The sequence below is a fragment of the Hyperolius riggenbachi genome, chromosome 3 (assembly GCF_040937935.1).
Source record: "Hyperolius riggenbachi isolate aHypRig1 chromosome 3, aHypRig1.pri, whole genome shotgun sequence".
NCBI lineage: Eukaryota > Metazoa > Chordata > Amphibia > Anura > Hyperoliidae > Hyperolius > Hyperolius riggenbachi.
Window position 1 is genome coordinate 136,761,461 of NC_090648.1, and position 14,465 is coordinate 136,775,925.

The window sequence follows — 14,465 nt, forward strand, 5'->3', positions numbered from 1 at the left end:
AGTACATGCAATAGCTGACTTAGTCCGCTCGTGCATGCAGAGTAACACCGTGCCGTGGTCTCCGTGCTACTGCATTGCTCCCAGCTGTCCCTCTTTTGAAGGGACAGTCCCTCTTTGGGAGCCTCTGTCCCTCTTTCCTCCTCATTTGTCCCTCTTTCAGGACTTTGTCCCTCTTTCTATGTAAATATATATATTTCTCTACTACAAAATGTATTTAATTGGGCTTGATTCACAAATCGTGATAACTGATATCATGGTCACTCTAACGTTTTGCACGCGTTATAACGCGCGTAATGTTTTTTGTGCGCAATCACAAATTTTCACATGAAAATTGCCGATTTCGTACAAAAAACATTAAGCGCATTATAATGCGTGCAAAACACTAGCTCGGCCGTGATGTCAGTTATCACAGTTTAGTTAATCAAGCCCCTTGACTCTAAACTTTATTACCATCCTTTAAATTGATATTCTATTACTAATTTTAAAATGTTACTATGAAGGAAAATTAACCAGAATAGTGTGAACCAGGTCCAGTGTGGTTTGAATTATAAAACAACATATCTTTTCTTATGAAATCTTTATGGTATGCGTGACTAGGGGGATGGCGTGGGCGTGATCAGGGGTGTGGCAGGGGCATGACTTAAGTGCCCCTCTTTCTCATCTCAAAAAGTTGGGAGGTGTGCTACTGCGCATGCACAGGCAGGCTCGCATGGCCATTGTGCGCACTTAAACCAGTAAGAGGAGCTGCGCAGCCCCACGGCCCCAATGTGAAGGGGGGACATGCTCAGCAATGGGGGGACCGCGCTTAACAACGGGGGCTTGCAAGAACCGAGGGAAGCCTCATTAGGATCCTGATCCTCTTCATAGTAAGTAGCAGATTTTGAACCCAAGCCTCAGCTTGGGTTTGCTTTAAACAGAAGGTGAAAAATTATCTCCTAGAAGAAACGGTGGATTGGATTAGGCCCATTGTGTCAAATTGATGAACATTACTGTACATAGGACTTTTAAAGCTACAATTAAGGCGCAAATGTTTTTCTAGATCTGTGTAGGCACACAGTTGCAGACTTTTCGTCTGTGCAGAAACTCCTTGCCTAGGCAATACCAAATAAATTACATGTAAAATACTTGGCTAGAAGCCCAGATGCTTCTTCTTCGGCCTGGAACCCACTAGAGCGTTTTTTTAGCGTTTCGGGAGCGTTTTCAATCACTAGCGATTTCCCTATACGCTCTGCCAATGTAAATGGATAGGACAGATTCCACTACAGCGATTGCGATTGCGGAAATCGCAATCGCAGGACATGCAGCATTTTGGGAGTGTTTCCATTCTAATGAATTGTATAGGAGCAGGGAAAACACTCCCAAATTCGCTTTCAAATACTATCACAAATCGCTAGCGATTTTCACTTTTTAGTGGGTTCCAGGCCTTCCACTGACTGACTGTTCTGTAGACTGCATTGTTCTCAGACAGACTCCCACAGTGCCGGCCACCTCCCACTCTGAACAGCAAAAGTGATGCAATCCAGACACCAGCAGGCCCCCCCCACAAAGCCCGAAATCTGTCTTTCTCAGAGCACCTTATGGTCATGTGATAAAAATGTCAAGATTTTTTTGGCTCTAGAAATTTTCACATGAAAACAGGTACTAGTTGAGCACTCTGATTACTAAGCTATTAGATGGTGTTTTTAGATCTGTGTATTGAGATGGGCTTTAATAACTAACTGCATATAACTATATCTTTCTAGATTTTGATGCTCAAGGCATCTTAATCAAGCCTGATCTATCTGCAAGACCCCAAAGTGTCATCAGACTGCAACATTAATGTCACGAACCTGGAAGCGAGCCGGGACCGGAGGATTGTTTTGTCCCGGCACAGGCACAGGACATCTGCTGGGGCCTGTAGAAGCCCCAGGTAAGTTAAACTCTCTCTTTTTTCATTTAATGGAGAGTAAAATGCTCATACTTTTCAGAGGAAAAAAAAAAACCTGCTTTCTCTGCTCCTCAAACATTCTACAGATGTTCACCGCTCACATAACTTGTTCCCTTGTGACGCTCCAGAACTTCTCTAAAGCTGTCCCTACTTCAGGGAACTCCTTCCCTCACCCCATCAAGCTCGTCACCACATTCAACTCATTCAAGCTGGCCTTAAAGACCCATCTGTTCACCATTGCTTGTCCGTCAACCTCAAAGCTCCGACCCCCTACCTTGGACATACACCACTTTTTTTTCTTTTTTTGCTGTTTCATTATTAAATATTGACTGTTTTGTGCTTTTAACTAAGTGCCAAATGAGATAAAACAATGATGTATGGTAAGTGAACTCAGAAGAGATGAAAAAAGAAAGATAAAAAAGTAGTTATTTATCACTGTAGCTACAATTTCTTTTTCTCGCGGTAGATAGAGGGCACAATGCAGACGTGATTTTTTTTTTCCTCATTAAAAAGAGTGCAATGATAAGAAGTATATTTCACATTGTGATGATTACTCTGAAATCAACTGGAATTTTTGAATCTACTGGAAGAAAGAACTTGTTTTCATACTTTACATGGACTGGTGGTCATGGCCGGATCTTCAATAATGCACTCCGTGGCGTAGCTAAGAAGCCATGGACCCCAGTGCAAGTTTAGCATTGGAGCCCCAAAGCATTCTAAAGATAACTATTTATAGAAGACACCAAAACCAATGAAGGACAACCACAGTGTCAGAGGTGCAAGAAGCGAATGGCAAACTGTGTGTTAATGATCACTACTGTTCAAATCAACGACATAGAAGTGAATATTATCAACACAGGACCAATAAAAAGCTAATACTGTGTCTGAGCGATGGGTGCCTCGGGGCCCCTCTTGCCCAAGGGGGGCACCCCCTATTGCTACGCCACTGAATGCACGGTAGGCTTGTGCCTACAGGCGCCTGATGATGGAAAGGTTCCACACTCCACTCCTCAAGTGCCTCCATCCTACCCTATGCAGAGTCCCAAGTGGAGCATAAATGAGAAGTTACTCACCCAGATCTCAACATTCCACTGACAAGATCTCCCTTTAGTTGGAGGAACCTCTAGGTAGCTAATACCTGTGGGCAACTGTAGCTACTTAGTATTAGGTAGCCAGAGGTACACTCAGTATTAAGGGACACTTGTGGCTACCAACACCAGGCGGGGGAAGTGGGAAGCAGGAAAAATATAATTATAATGCGTAAATTAAGTTTTCAGATTTATTCTTTTACTAATATATCGCTTTTAATATTACCGTTATTTTAAGATTTTTAATGCATACTTGATTGTAAGGCTTTTTATTCTATTATAACCACTTCACCCCCAAGGGTTTTTACCCTAACAGACCAGAGCAAATTTCACCCGTCAATGCTCTTCCCTTTCATTTGCCAACAACTTTTTCAATACTTATCACAACAAAAGTATCTATACCTTGTTTTTTCCCCCACAGATTAGGCTTTTTGGGGGTGGTAATTGTTTTCAGTAATTACTTTACTTTCTATGCATTTTAAAGGGAAAAACAGGTAAAAAGAAAAAAATGAAAAAATACACAATTTCTGCAATTCCATCCCCTATAGTTTTAAAATAAACAATGCTACCATATATAAAACCCACACGTTTTATCTGCCTATTTGTCCTGGTTATCACAAGGTTTGAATTATGTCCCTAGTACAAAATATAGTGACAATATATTATTTGGAAATAAAGGTGTATTTTTTCTATCTTGTGGTTTTCGCTTTCTCATTGCACACTACCAATGATTACAAGCCCTTATTAGCAAAATAAGAGTAAATACACCCTCCTGCCATACATATTTAAAAAACTGAGGCCCTAATGTAACTATTTATGCATTCTCTTTTCAATTCTGTCACTTTTGTTTTTTTTTTTACAAGTGTTTTATTTTGGTACAAAGCATATGAAAATAGCAACTTTATTGCTTCTCATTCAGTTTGCTGCTTAAAAAAATTCAAATGTCATAGGCATCAGATCTCAGACACCCCAAATTCTATTTTTTGCTTGTCACGATTAAAATGATACTCTGTATACATAATCAGATATCTTTTTGGCCACGCAATGCACACTTAACCATAAGCAGCACCAATTGATTTTTTAAGATCATTTTTTGCACCAAAAGAACTACAGTCATTCTTTCTTAGAAAAGCCCATGGAGTGTCTGAACAGTCAAGAAAAGCCATAAATGTCACAATTCTGAAAACTAGAGACCTAGGCCTACTCAAATATACATATTTTTTTAACATTTGTACTTATGTGGTTTTGCTAAAATTGTTCCACAACTCTGAAAATTGTATTTTTTTACAGGTTTTTTTTCAGTTTGGCACACAAAAAAATGCAAATGACTTAGGCCTCAGCTCCCAAATACCCCAAATTGTATTCTCTCGCTTGTCACGGTTAAAATTATACCCAATGTACACAATCAGATAGCTTTTTGGCCACACAATACACTGTTAATCATGAGCAGAACTAGCTGATTTTTCAGAGCCATTTTTGCACCAAAAGTAATACAGTCATTCTTTCTTAGCAAAGCCCATGTAGTGTCTGAACAGTCAAGAAAAGCCATAAATGTCACCATTCAGAAAACTAGGGACCCAGGTCTACTTAGATATACATATATTTTAACATTTGTACTTATGCGGTTTTGCTACTATTGTACCATAACTTTGAAAATTGTATTTTTTTTTACAGTTTTTTTCACATTGACACAAAAAAATAATTAAATTACATAGGCCTCATCTCTCAAATACCCCAAATTCTATTCTCTCACTTGTCATGGCTAAAATCATAACCTATATACATAAACAGTATATATAAAATAGACACAAGGTGCGCTCCTCCCACGAATGGTACCCCAAATAGAAAACAGTGATTGGATCGTTTAGACTTATGGTTTTGATGTCAAACCCCTCACAAATATATTCAAATAGTCCAGCGCTCAACAAATCTGTCAGCCAGAAGGACTCCTATAATAGACTGGGCTCAAAACAAAACCAGTTCATATAGTCCTTGGATAATTATGTGCTCTCAGGTTGCGCTCACCAAATTGTAGTGCCAATCGATTACAGATCAGCCCAAAACGCTTTTGGCCTCGCCAGTATAGTCCTCTTAAGCCTTTATCTTCTTAACACCTCATGAGAGAGAAAAAACTCCAGTAGTGCAGTATGTTAAATCAGATGGCATCCAATCATCCACATACATACAATGCGCTCACCAGATAATATTGCTAATCGATGACAGATCAGCTTATACACTTTTGGCCTCGCCAGTAGTGGTTCCAGGGGATCTCTTCAATGCCTCGTAGATATATAGGGAAATATAAACACATATATAGTGTAATATGTTCATCAGCCGTCACCCGGGTGCACATATACATGCAATGTGCTTACCAAATGAAATTGCCAATCAGTTTCAGATCAGCTCCAAACACTTTTGGCCCAGCCGGTATGCTGTTATCCTCAGTGGCTAAAAGATATAAAGGAACACATCTATGGTGCAGTATGTCCACTATTCCCAGCCCTAATGTGCACAACACACCAGTGCCCTCACCAGACTGCCTTCAGTCTCCGAGCAGTGATCGCTGATCGGGAGACTGTTAGACATCGAAACCACCATCTAATTACATTGTACAGCGCTGCGATCTGGGGACAGCCGTGTGACACAGCTGTCCCACTGGGTCAATAGAGAGTGACCGTTTCTCATAGGCAGAAGCCTATGACAGCCGATCACCATGATTGGCCGGATGCGTGGGAGGGGGGGTTAGGGAAAAGAAATAAACAAAAAAACACTATATTTATTAACAATAAAATAACACAAATATTTACAATAAATAAATAAACAAACATGGGGGGGGGGGGGAACAGACCCCACCAACAGAGAGCTCTGTTGGTGGGGAGAAAGGGGGGGGATCACTTGTGTGCTGTGTTGTGTGGCCCTGCAGCTTGGCCTTAAAGCTGCAGTGGCCTATTTTACAAAAAAAAGGCCTGGTCGTTAGGGGAGTTTAACACTGTCGTCCTCAAGTGGTTAAACATTATTTTTTCAAAAAAGACCTAATAGTTTTTGAGAAAATCGATTTTAAAATTTCTAATGAAAAAGGTATTTGTGATTAAAACCCGCCAAAACCCGCCGACTTTAGCGGTTAATAACAAAGCCCCCTTACATGATATAAACACCAATTTTCAGGATACATTAAGTAGGACATTGAGAACAAGGCACATTTTTTTTTCAAAAAGACCTTATAGTTTTTGAAAAAAAACGATTTTAAGATTTCAAATGAAAAAGTATTTGTGATTAAAAACCGACAAAACATGCCGACTTTACCGGTTAATAGCAAAGCCCCCTTACAAGATATAATCACCACATTTTCAGGATATGTTAGGTAGACCATTGAGAACAAGGTGAATTTTTTTTTAAAAAAGACCTTATAGTTTTTGAGAAAATTGATTTTAAACACTGGACATTTTACAACTTCCATTGGTCCATTAACGGTAAAATTGGATGTTTTTTTTTACTATTGGTGGTCCTCCTGAAGTGGATAAACATATAACTTTTTTTATTTATAATATTTTAATGTGTACATGATTGTAAGGCTATTTATTTTATTAAAAATATAGAAATTATTCTATTCATGTTATTTGTAGTGAAGTATTTTACGGTATCAAATATATTATTGTTTCTATGTGTGTAAGGGTGTTTGTGCAGTGGGGATGGTTAGGATTAGGCACCACCAGGGGGTGGTTAGGGTTAGGCACTACCTGGGGGATGGTTAGGTTTACCATCAAACAGGAGAAGAAAAAAGAGAAGCGGAACTCCGGGCACCTTCCGTCCAGATTCTTTATTTGCAGTGATATCAGAATAGATGGCTTGTCAGTGACACAGCCATATTGTGGATCGTCAGTTGATGATGAGATAGAGGTGGGGGGGTGCCGGGCACCAGATGGGGCTTGCGACGGCCGTTTCGCGTCTCACTAGACGCTTGGTCACGCTGCGCTCCAATACTGGTACTGGAGCGCAGCGTGACCAAGCGTCTAGTGAGACGCGAAATGGCCGTTGCAAGCCCCATCTGGTGCCCGGCACCCCCCCACCTCCATCTCATCATCACCTGACTATCCACAATATGGATGTGCCACTGACAAGCCATCTATTCTGATATCACTGCAAATAAAGAATCTGGACGGAAGGTGCCCGGAGTTCCGCTTCTCTTTTTTCTTCTCCTGTTTGATGGTATGCAAACCTTTCTTCACCATATCCATTGTGCACACGTCCAAGCAGAAAAGGGATTCAGGAAAACGTCGGTGACTTGGTGAGAACTTTTTAGCCTTTATGATACTTGCACTGTCTCCACATATGTCAATGCAGGGAGTGCCACTCAGAGCTTTTTCTTCATAGTCCACATGGATGGTTAGGTTCAGGCACCACCAGGGGGTGGTTAAGGTTAGGCACCACCATGTGGGTGGTTAGGGTTAGACACCACCGGAGGAGGTTAGGGTTAGGCACCACCAGGGGGGTTAGGGTTAGGCACCACCGGGGGGTGGTTAAGGTTAGGCACCACCAGGAGAGTTTTAGGGTTAGGCACCACCAGGGGTTTTAGGGTTAGGCACCACCAGGGGGTCCAGGGGTTAGGGATAGGTACAGGGAAGGTTTTGTGTGAGAGTAGGGTTAGGTATAGTTGCAGTAAAATGCCTGTATGATCTACATTTGTATTACTATGCTTAATACAAGTGTAAATATTGTTTTTTTGTTATAGACGGTACTTTGCCATTTCATTACCGTTAATTCTACATATTATTTAGCACTTGATTTTCGTTTATAATATGGAAACGAAAAATATTGTTTTATATAAAAACGTATCATTTCGTCTATATCCCGAGACTTTTTTTTTCCAGATGCCCATGTACGCGGGGAAGTAAGGGAGAAGGGACAGCGCGGCCGGCAAGCACATTTGTGATGCGGTTCGGTGGAGGTTTGTGGGTTCATGGGGGGCTCAGTGTAGAGTGCCAGAACATCTGTGCCTATAGATTCCTCTGATGTTAATCCGGGCCTGCTGGAGGTGGCCAATGAGATGCAAATACATCTGGATTGCATGTATCTAGATTATTATTTTTTATTTAGCACCACGATTGGTGCCTGTTCTGTGGCATGAAGCTTCTTGGGCATGGCTTTTTCTGTGCAGGCACAAGGCATCCTGCACCTGGGCAGTGTGGCCACACTCGTCCATGGATGGGAGCGCAGGCGATCACTGGAACAGCGAGATGGAGGTGAGCTCATATGGCGCGTTGCTGCCTGGTCACTTTGGCACAGAGTGAGCCAATTGACGACGTTAATTACTATTCCCCCTCCGAGTCGTAGCTATTCAGAGGTAGAAAAGCGTGTGCAGCGCATGCCAAAATGAGCTGCCTCAGAAGGGGACAGTTCCTTCTACTGAGGTAAGTACCCATTTAGGGCACTTTTCTTCCTCTCATGGGACAAAGGCGGTGCCTACCAAACTGTGTAATGATGTTACCTGCACGCTTATACACAGGCACACTTGCTCAGCTGCTCACTCCCCCTGTATACAGGTACTGTATTCCGCTTTACTATCCCTGCTGCTGGCCTCACCTTGACGGAGGAAACTACATGAGTTAGGAGAGACCTCAGGACAAAAAATCCTTGGTTATTTATATGCCTCACTCAGGGCCGGAACTACCATAGGAAAAAATGTGCAATTGCCCCAGGGCCCCAGAGCCTGTAGGGGCCCCCAAGTTGTGCCTCCCCATCTTAACTGTTGCTCCCCAGGGACTCTGCAGAGTCTGTTAAGTTGGGAGTTGATTGGGAGAGGGTCAGCAGCCAGTTTAGGGGCCCAGGAGGGAAATTTGGCTGCAACAAAGGGCCTCTAATGACGCTTTTTGGTTCGGGGGGTGTCTGTTGGGGAGCCCCAAGGCTAATTTTGCCTAACTTGAACCGGCCCTGGCCTCACTACCATATCTTTTTAATCTAGTTAGTGCAATTTTGCTTTTACAGATTCAGAATAAACAAAGATGAAAGCACGATAGCGCACTGCTCTTATCCTTTCTGCAGACTCCACAACTGACGCACAGTGTTGGAGCAGTGCTGCATGCTACGAATGTTTTATCTGATCGCTCTGTATGATTTAACCATATCTACATCTACACAGTAGCATTCCATAGAAATCCACTTTGCTGTTTGATGTAGTTGTTTTTGCTTTAATGTTTCCTTCTAAATGCTTTAGTGTCCCTTGAGAAAGATAATACAGCTGAATGACATAAATCTGAGATAGTAATAAGGTCAGCATGCTGCTAATTAGGCCATACGTTGAGCTGATGACCTGATGGGAAAACATTCTTCAGTCACAGTGGTGCAACTGAAGTCATGAGCTTTTTATGAAGCATTATGGGAATTTTCTACAGATTCTTAGTTTGTTTCTTTTGCCCCTTAATTAGTGCTTTTGATGCTGTTTGGACTTCCTAACTGCTTTTCTAAGCAATCAAATGTGTATTTAGAAGATAACAATAGAGTACAACAACATGTATTATTTTTTTCTAATCATTAAAAGCTGTTTTTAAAAAAAATCAGTAGGCTAATTTATGAAGCAGCAATAAAGACCTGCTATATCACCCCACTTACATTGGCTGGATAGTGTAATGGTTAAGGGCTCTGCCTCTGATACAGGAGACCTGGGTTCAAATCTCGGCTCTGCCTGTTCAGTAAGCCAGCACCTATTTCAGTAAGGAGTTTCTTGGGCAAATCTCCTTAACACTACTACTGCCTACTGAGTGCGCTCTAGTGGCTGCCTCACACTCAGGAGAAAGCAAAGGGACAAAGGACAAAGCAGCACACAAATGAGGGACAAAGCAGTACAAAATCTGGGGACCAAGCAGCACAAAAATGGGGGAGAAAGAAGCACACAAATGGGGACAAAGCAGCACTCAAACGGGGGGCATAGCAGCCAAACAAAAAGGAACATAGCAGCCACACAAAGAGGGGGGACATAGCAGCCACACAAATAAAGGCCACACTTGTCACACTATGTCACCTGCGCACCTAAAGAGGGCGCAGGTGGCATACTATACAGAAGACATGGGTCAATTTTTTATGCAGGGACTATATATATATATATATATATATATATATATATATATATATATATATATATATATATATATATATATATATATATATATACAGTGGAGGAAATAATTATTTGACCCCTCACTGATTTTGTAAGTTTGTCCAATGACAAAGAAATGAAAAGTCTCAGAACAGTATCATTTCAATGGTAGGTTTATTTTAACAGTGGCAGATAGCACATCAAAAGGAAAATCGAAAAAATAACCTTAAATAAAAGATAGCAACTGATTTGCATTTCATTGAGTGAAATAAGTTTTTGAACCCCTACCAACCATTAAGAGTTCTGGCTCCCATAGAGTGGTTAGACACTTCTACTCAATTAGTCAACCTCATTAAGGACACCTGTCTTAACTAGTCACCTGTATAAAAGACACCTGTCCACAGAATCAATCAATCAAGCAGACTCCAAACTCTCCAATATGGGAAAGACCAAAGAGCTGTCCAAGGATGTCAGAGACAAAATTGTAGACCTGCACAAGGCTGGAATGGGCTACAAAACCATTAGCAAGAAGCTGGGAGAGAAGGTGACAACTGTTGGTGCGATTGTTCGAAAATGGAAGAAGCACAAAATGACCATCAATCGACCTCGCTCTGGGGCTCCACGCAAGATCTCACCTCGTGGGGTGTCAATGGTTCTGAGAAAGGTGAAAAAGCATCCTAGAACTACACGGGAGGAGTTAGTGAATGACCTCAAATTAGCAGGGACCACAGTCACCAAGAAAACCATTGGAAACACATTACACCGTAATGGATTAAAATCCTGCAGGGCTCGCAAGGTCCCCCTGCTCAAGAAGGCACATGTGCAGGCCCGTCTGAAGTTTGCCAATGAACACCTGAATGATTCTGTGAGTGACTGGGAGAAGGTGCTGTGGTCTGATGAGACCAAAATAGAGCTCTTTGGCATTAACTCAACTCGCTGTGTTTGGAGGAAGAAAAATGCTGCCTATGACCCCCAAAACACCGTCCCCACCGTCAAGCATGGGGGTGGAAACATTTTGCTTTGGGGGTGTTTTTCTGCTAAGGGCACAGGGCAACTTAATCGCATTAACGGGAAAATGGACGGAGCCATGTATCGTGAAATCCTGAACGACAACCTCCTTCCCTCTGCCAGGAAACTGAAAATGGGTAGTGGATGGGTGTTCCAGCAAGACAATGACCCAAAACATACAGCAAAGGCAACAAAGGAGTGGCTCAAGAAGAAGCACATTAAGGTCATGGAGTGGCCTAGTCAGTCTCCGGACCTTAATCCAATAGAAAACCTATGGAGGGAGCTCAAGCTCAGAGTTGCACAGAGACAGCCTCGGAACCTTAGGGATTTAGAGATGATCTGCAAAGAGGAGTGGACCAACATTCCTCCTAAAATGTGTGCAAACTTGGTCATCAATTACAAGAAACGTTTGACCTCTGTGCTTGCAAACAAGGGTTTTTCCACTAAGTATTAAGTCTTTTATTGTTAGAGGGTTCAAAAACTTATTTCACTCAATGAAATGCAAATCAGTTGCTATCTTTTATTTAAGGTTATTTTTTCGATTTTCCTTTTGATGTGCTATCTGCCACTGTTAAAATAAACCTACCATTGAAATGATACTGTTCTGAGACTTTTCATTTCTTTGTTATTGGACAAACTTACAAAATCAGTGAGGGGTCAAATAATTATTTCCTCCACTGTATATATATATATATATATATATATATACAGTATATATTCGCGTGCGTAAACAAACACGCACACACAGGGGTTTCCTGAGATTTGAACATTTTCAGAAGGGCTCCTCAGGACAAGAAAGATTGAGAAAGGCTAACCCAGTGGCTTCCCTCTCCCGAGGTAAGTACCTCCCAGAGGGGCTGTATTTTTTGCTACAGATTTTCTTTAAAAGCACATTAACCACTTGCCGACCGCCCACAGCCCATGGGCGGCGGCAAAGTGGACGCCTAAAGGACCGCAATACGCCTTCAGGCGGCGCGTCCTTTAGGCATGCCGGGGGAGCGATCGCGTCATTGATGACGCGCGCTTCCCCCGGCAACTGGCTCCGCCCACCCGCCGTAACATCCCGCCGGCCATACGGAAGCGTCGGCGGGATGTTAACCCCGCGATCGCCGCTACAAAGTGTATAATACACTTTGTAATGTATACAAAGTGTATTATACAGGCTGCCTCCTGCCCTGGTGATCCCAGTGTCCGAGGGACCACCAGGGCAGGCTGCAGCCACCCTAGTCTGCACCCAAACACACTGATCTGCCCCCCCCCGCCCACTGATCGCCCACAGCACCCCTCAGACCCCCCCCTGCCCACCCCCCAGACCCCTGTTTGCACCCAATCACCCCCCTAATAACCCATCAATCACTCCCTGTCACTATCTGTCAACGCTATTTTTTTTTTTATCCCCCCCCTGCCCCCTGCCCCCTCCTGATCACCCCCCACCCCTCAGATTCTCCCCAGACCCCCCCCCCCCCCTGTGTACTGTATGCATCTATCTTCCCTGATAACCTGTCAATCACCCGTCAATCACCCATCAATCACTCATCAATCACCCATCAATCACCCCCTGTCACTGCCACCCAACAATCAGCCCCTAACCTGCCCCTTGCGGGCAATCTGATCACCCACCCACACCAATAGATCGCCCGCAGATCCGACATCAGATCACCTCCCAAATCCATTGTTTACATATATTCTCTCCTCTAAACACCCACTAATTACCCATCAATCACCCATCAATCACCCCCTATCACCACCTGTCACTTTTACCTATCAGATCAGACCCTAATCTGCCCCTTGCGGGCACCCAATCACCCGCCAACACGCTCAGATTGCCCTCTGACCCCCCCTTATCAATTCGCCAGTGCATTAATTACATCTGTTCTTCCCTGTAATAACCCACTGATCACCTGTCAATCACCTGCCAATCACCTATCACCCATCAATCACCCCCTGTCACCCCCTGTCACTGCCACCCATCAATCAGCCCCTAACCTGCCCCTTGCGGGCAATCTGATCACCCACCCACACCATTAGATCGCCCGCAAACCCGCCGTCAGATTACCTCCCAAATGTATTGTTTACATCTGTTATCTTCTCTAAACACCCACTAATTACCCATCAATCACCCATCAATCACCCCCTATCACCACCTGTCACTGTTACCTATCAGATCAGACCCTAAGCTGCCCCTTGCGGGCACCCAATCACCCGCCCACACGCTCAGATTGCCCTCAGACCCCCCCCCCCCTTATCAATTCACCAGTGCATTAATTACATCTGTCCTTCCCTGTAATAACCCACTGATCACCTGTCAATCACCTGCCAATCACCTATCACCCATCAATCACCCCCTGTCACTGCCACCCAACAATCAGCCCCTAACCCGCCCTTGCGGGCAAACTGATCACCCACCCACACCAATAGATCGCCCGCAGATCCGACATCAGATCACCACCCAAGCGCAGTGTTTCCATCTATTCTCTCCTCTAAACACCCACTAATTACCCATCAATCACCCCCTATCACCACCTGTCACTGTTACCCATCAGATCAGACCCTAATCTGCCCCTTGCGGGCACCCAATCACCCGCCTACACGCTCAGATTGCCCTCAGACCCCCCCTTATCAATTCGCCAGGGCATTATTTACATCTGTCCTTCCCTGTAATAACCCACTGATCACCTGTCAATCACCTGTCAATCACCCCCTGTCACTGCCACCCATCAATCACCCCTGTCACTGCCACCCATCAATCAGCCCCTAACCTGCCCCTTGCGGGCAAACTGATCACCCACCCACACCAATAGATCGCCCGCAGATCCGACATCAGATCACCACCCAAGCGCAGTGTTTCCATCTATTCTCTCCTCTAAACACCCACTAATTACCCATCAATCACCCCCTATCACCACCTGTCACTGTTACCCATCAGATCAGACCCTAATCTGCCCCTTGCGGGCACCCAATCACCCGCCTACACGCTCAGATTGCCCTCAGACCCCCCCTTATCAATTCGCCAGGGCATTATTTACATCTGTCCTTCCCTGTAATAACCCACTGATCACCTGTCAATCACCTATCAATCACCCATCAATCACCCCCTGTCACTGCCACCCATCAATCACCCACTGTCACTGCCACCCATCAATCAGCCCCTAACCTGCCCCTTGCGGGCAATCTGATCACCCACCCACACCAATAGATCGCCCGCAGATCCGACGTCCGATCACCTCCCAAGTGCAGTGTTCACATCTGTTCTCTACCCTAAACACCCACTAATTACCCATCAATCACCCCCTGTCACTGCTACCTATCAGATTAGACCCCTATCTGCCCCTAGGGCACTCAATCACCCGCC

At 43.9% G+C, this 14,465-nt stretch overlaps 1 protein-coding gene across 2 annotated transcripts in view; it reads right to left on the minus strand.

Moving 5' to 3' along the window:
• Positions 1-14,465, minus strand: part of LOC137561162 (prolactin-releasing peptide receptor-like) — a 238,357-nt gene that overhangs the window by 154,356 nt on the left and 69,536 nt on the right. The window contains exon 1 of one of the 2 annotated variants that reach the window (XM_068272417.1): positions 5,213-5,296. The exons of the other annotated variant lie outside the window; for it this stretch is intronic. The gene's annotated coding sequence lies outside the window, so the exon portion shown is untranslated. Of the gene's footprint in view, positions 1-5,212; positions 5,297-14,465 lie in introns of those variants that run through there. 2 annotated transcript variants of the gene reach the window in all.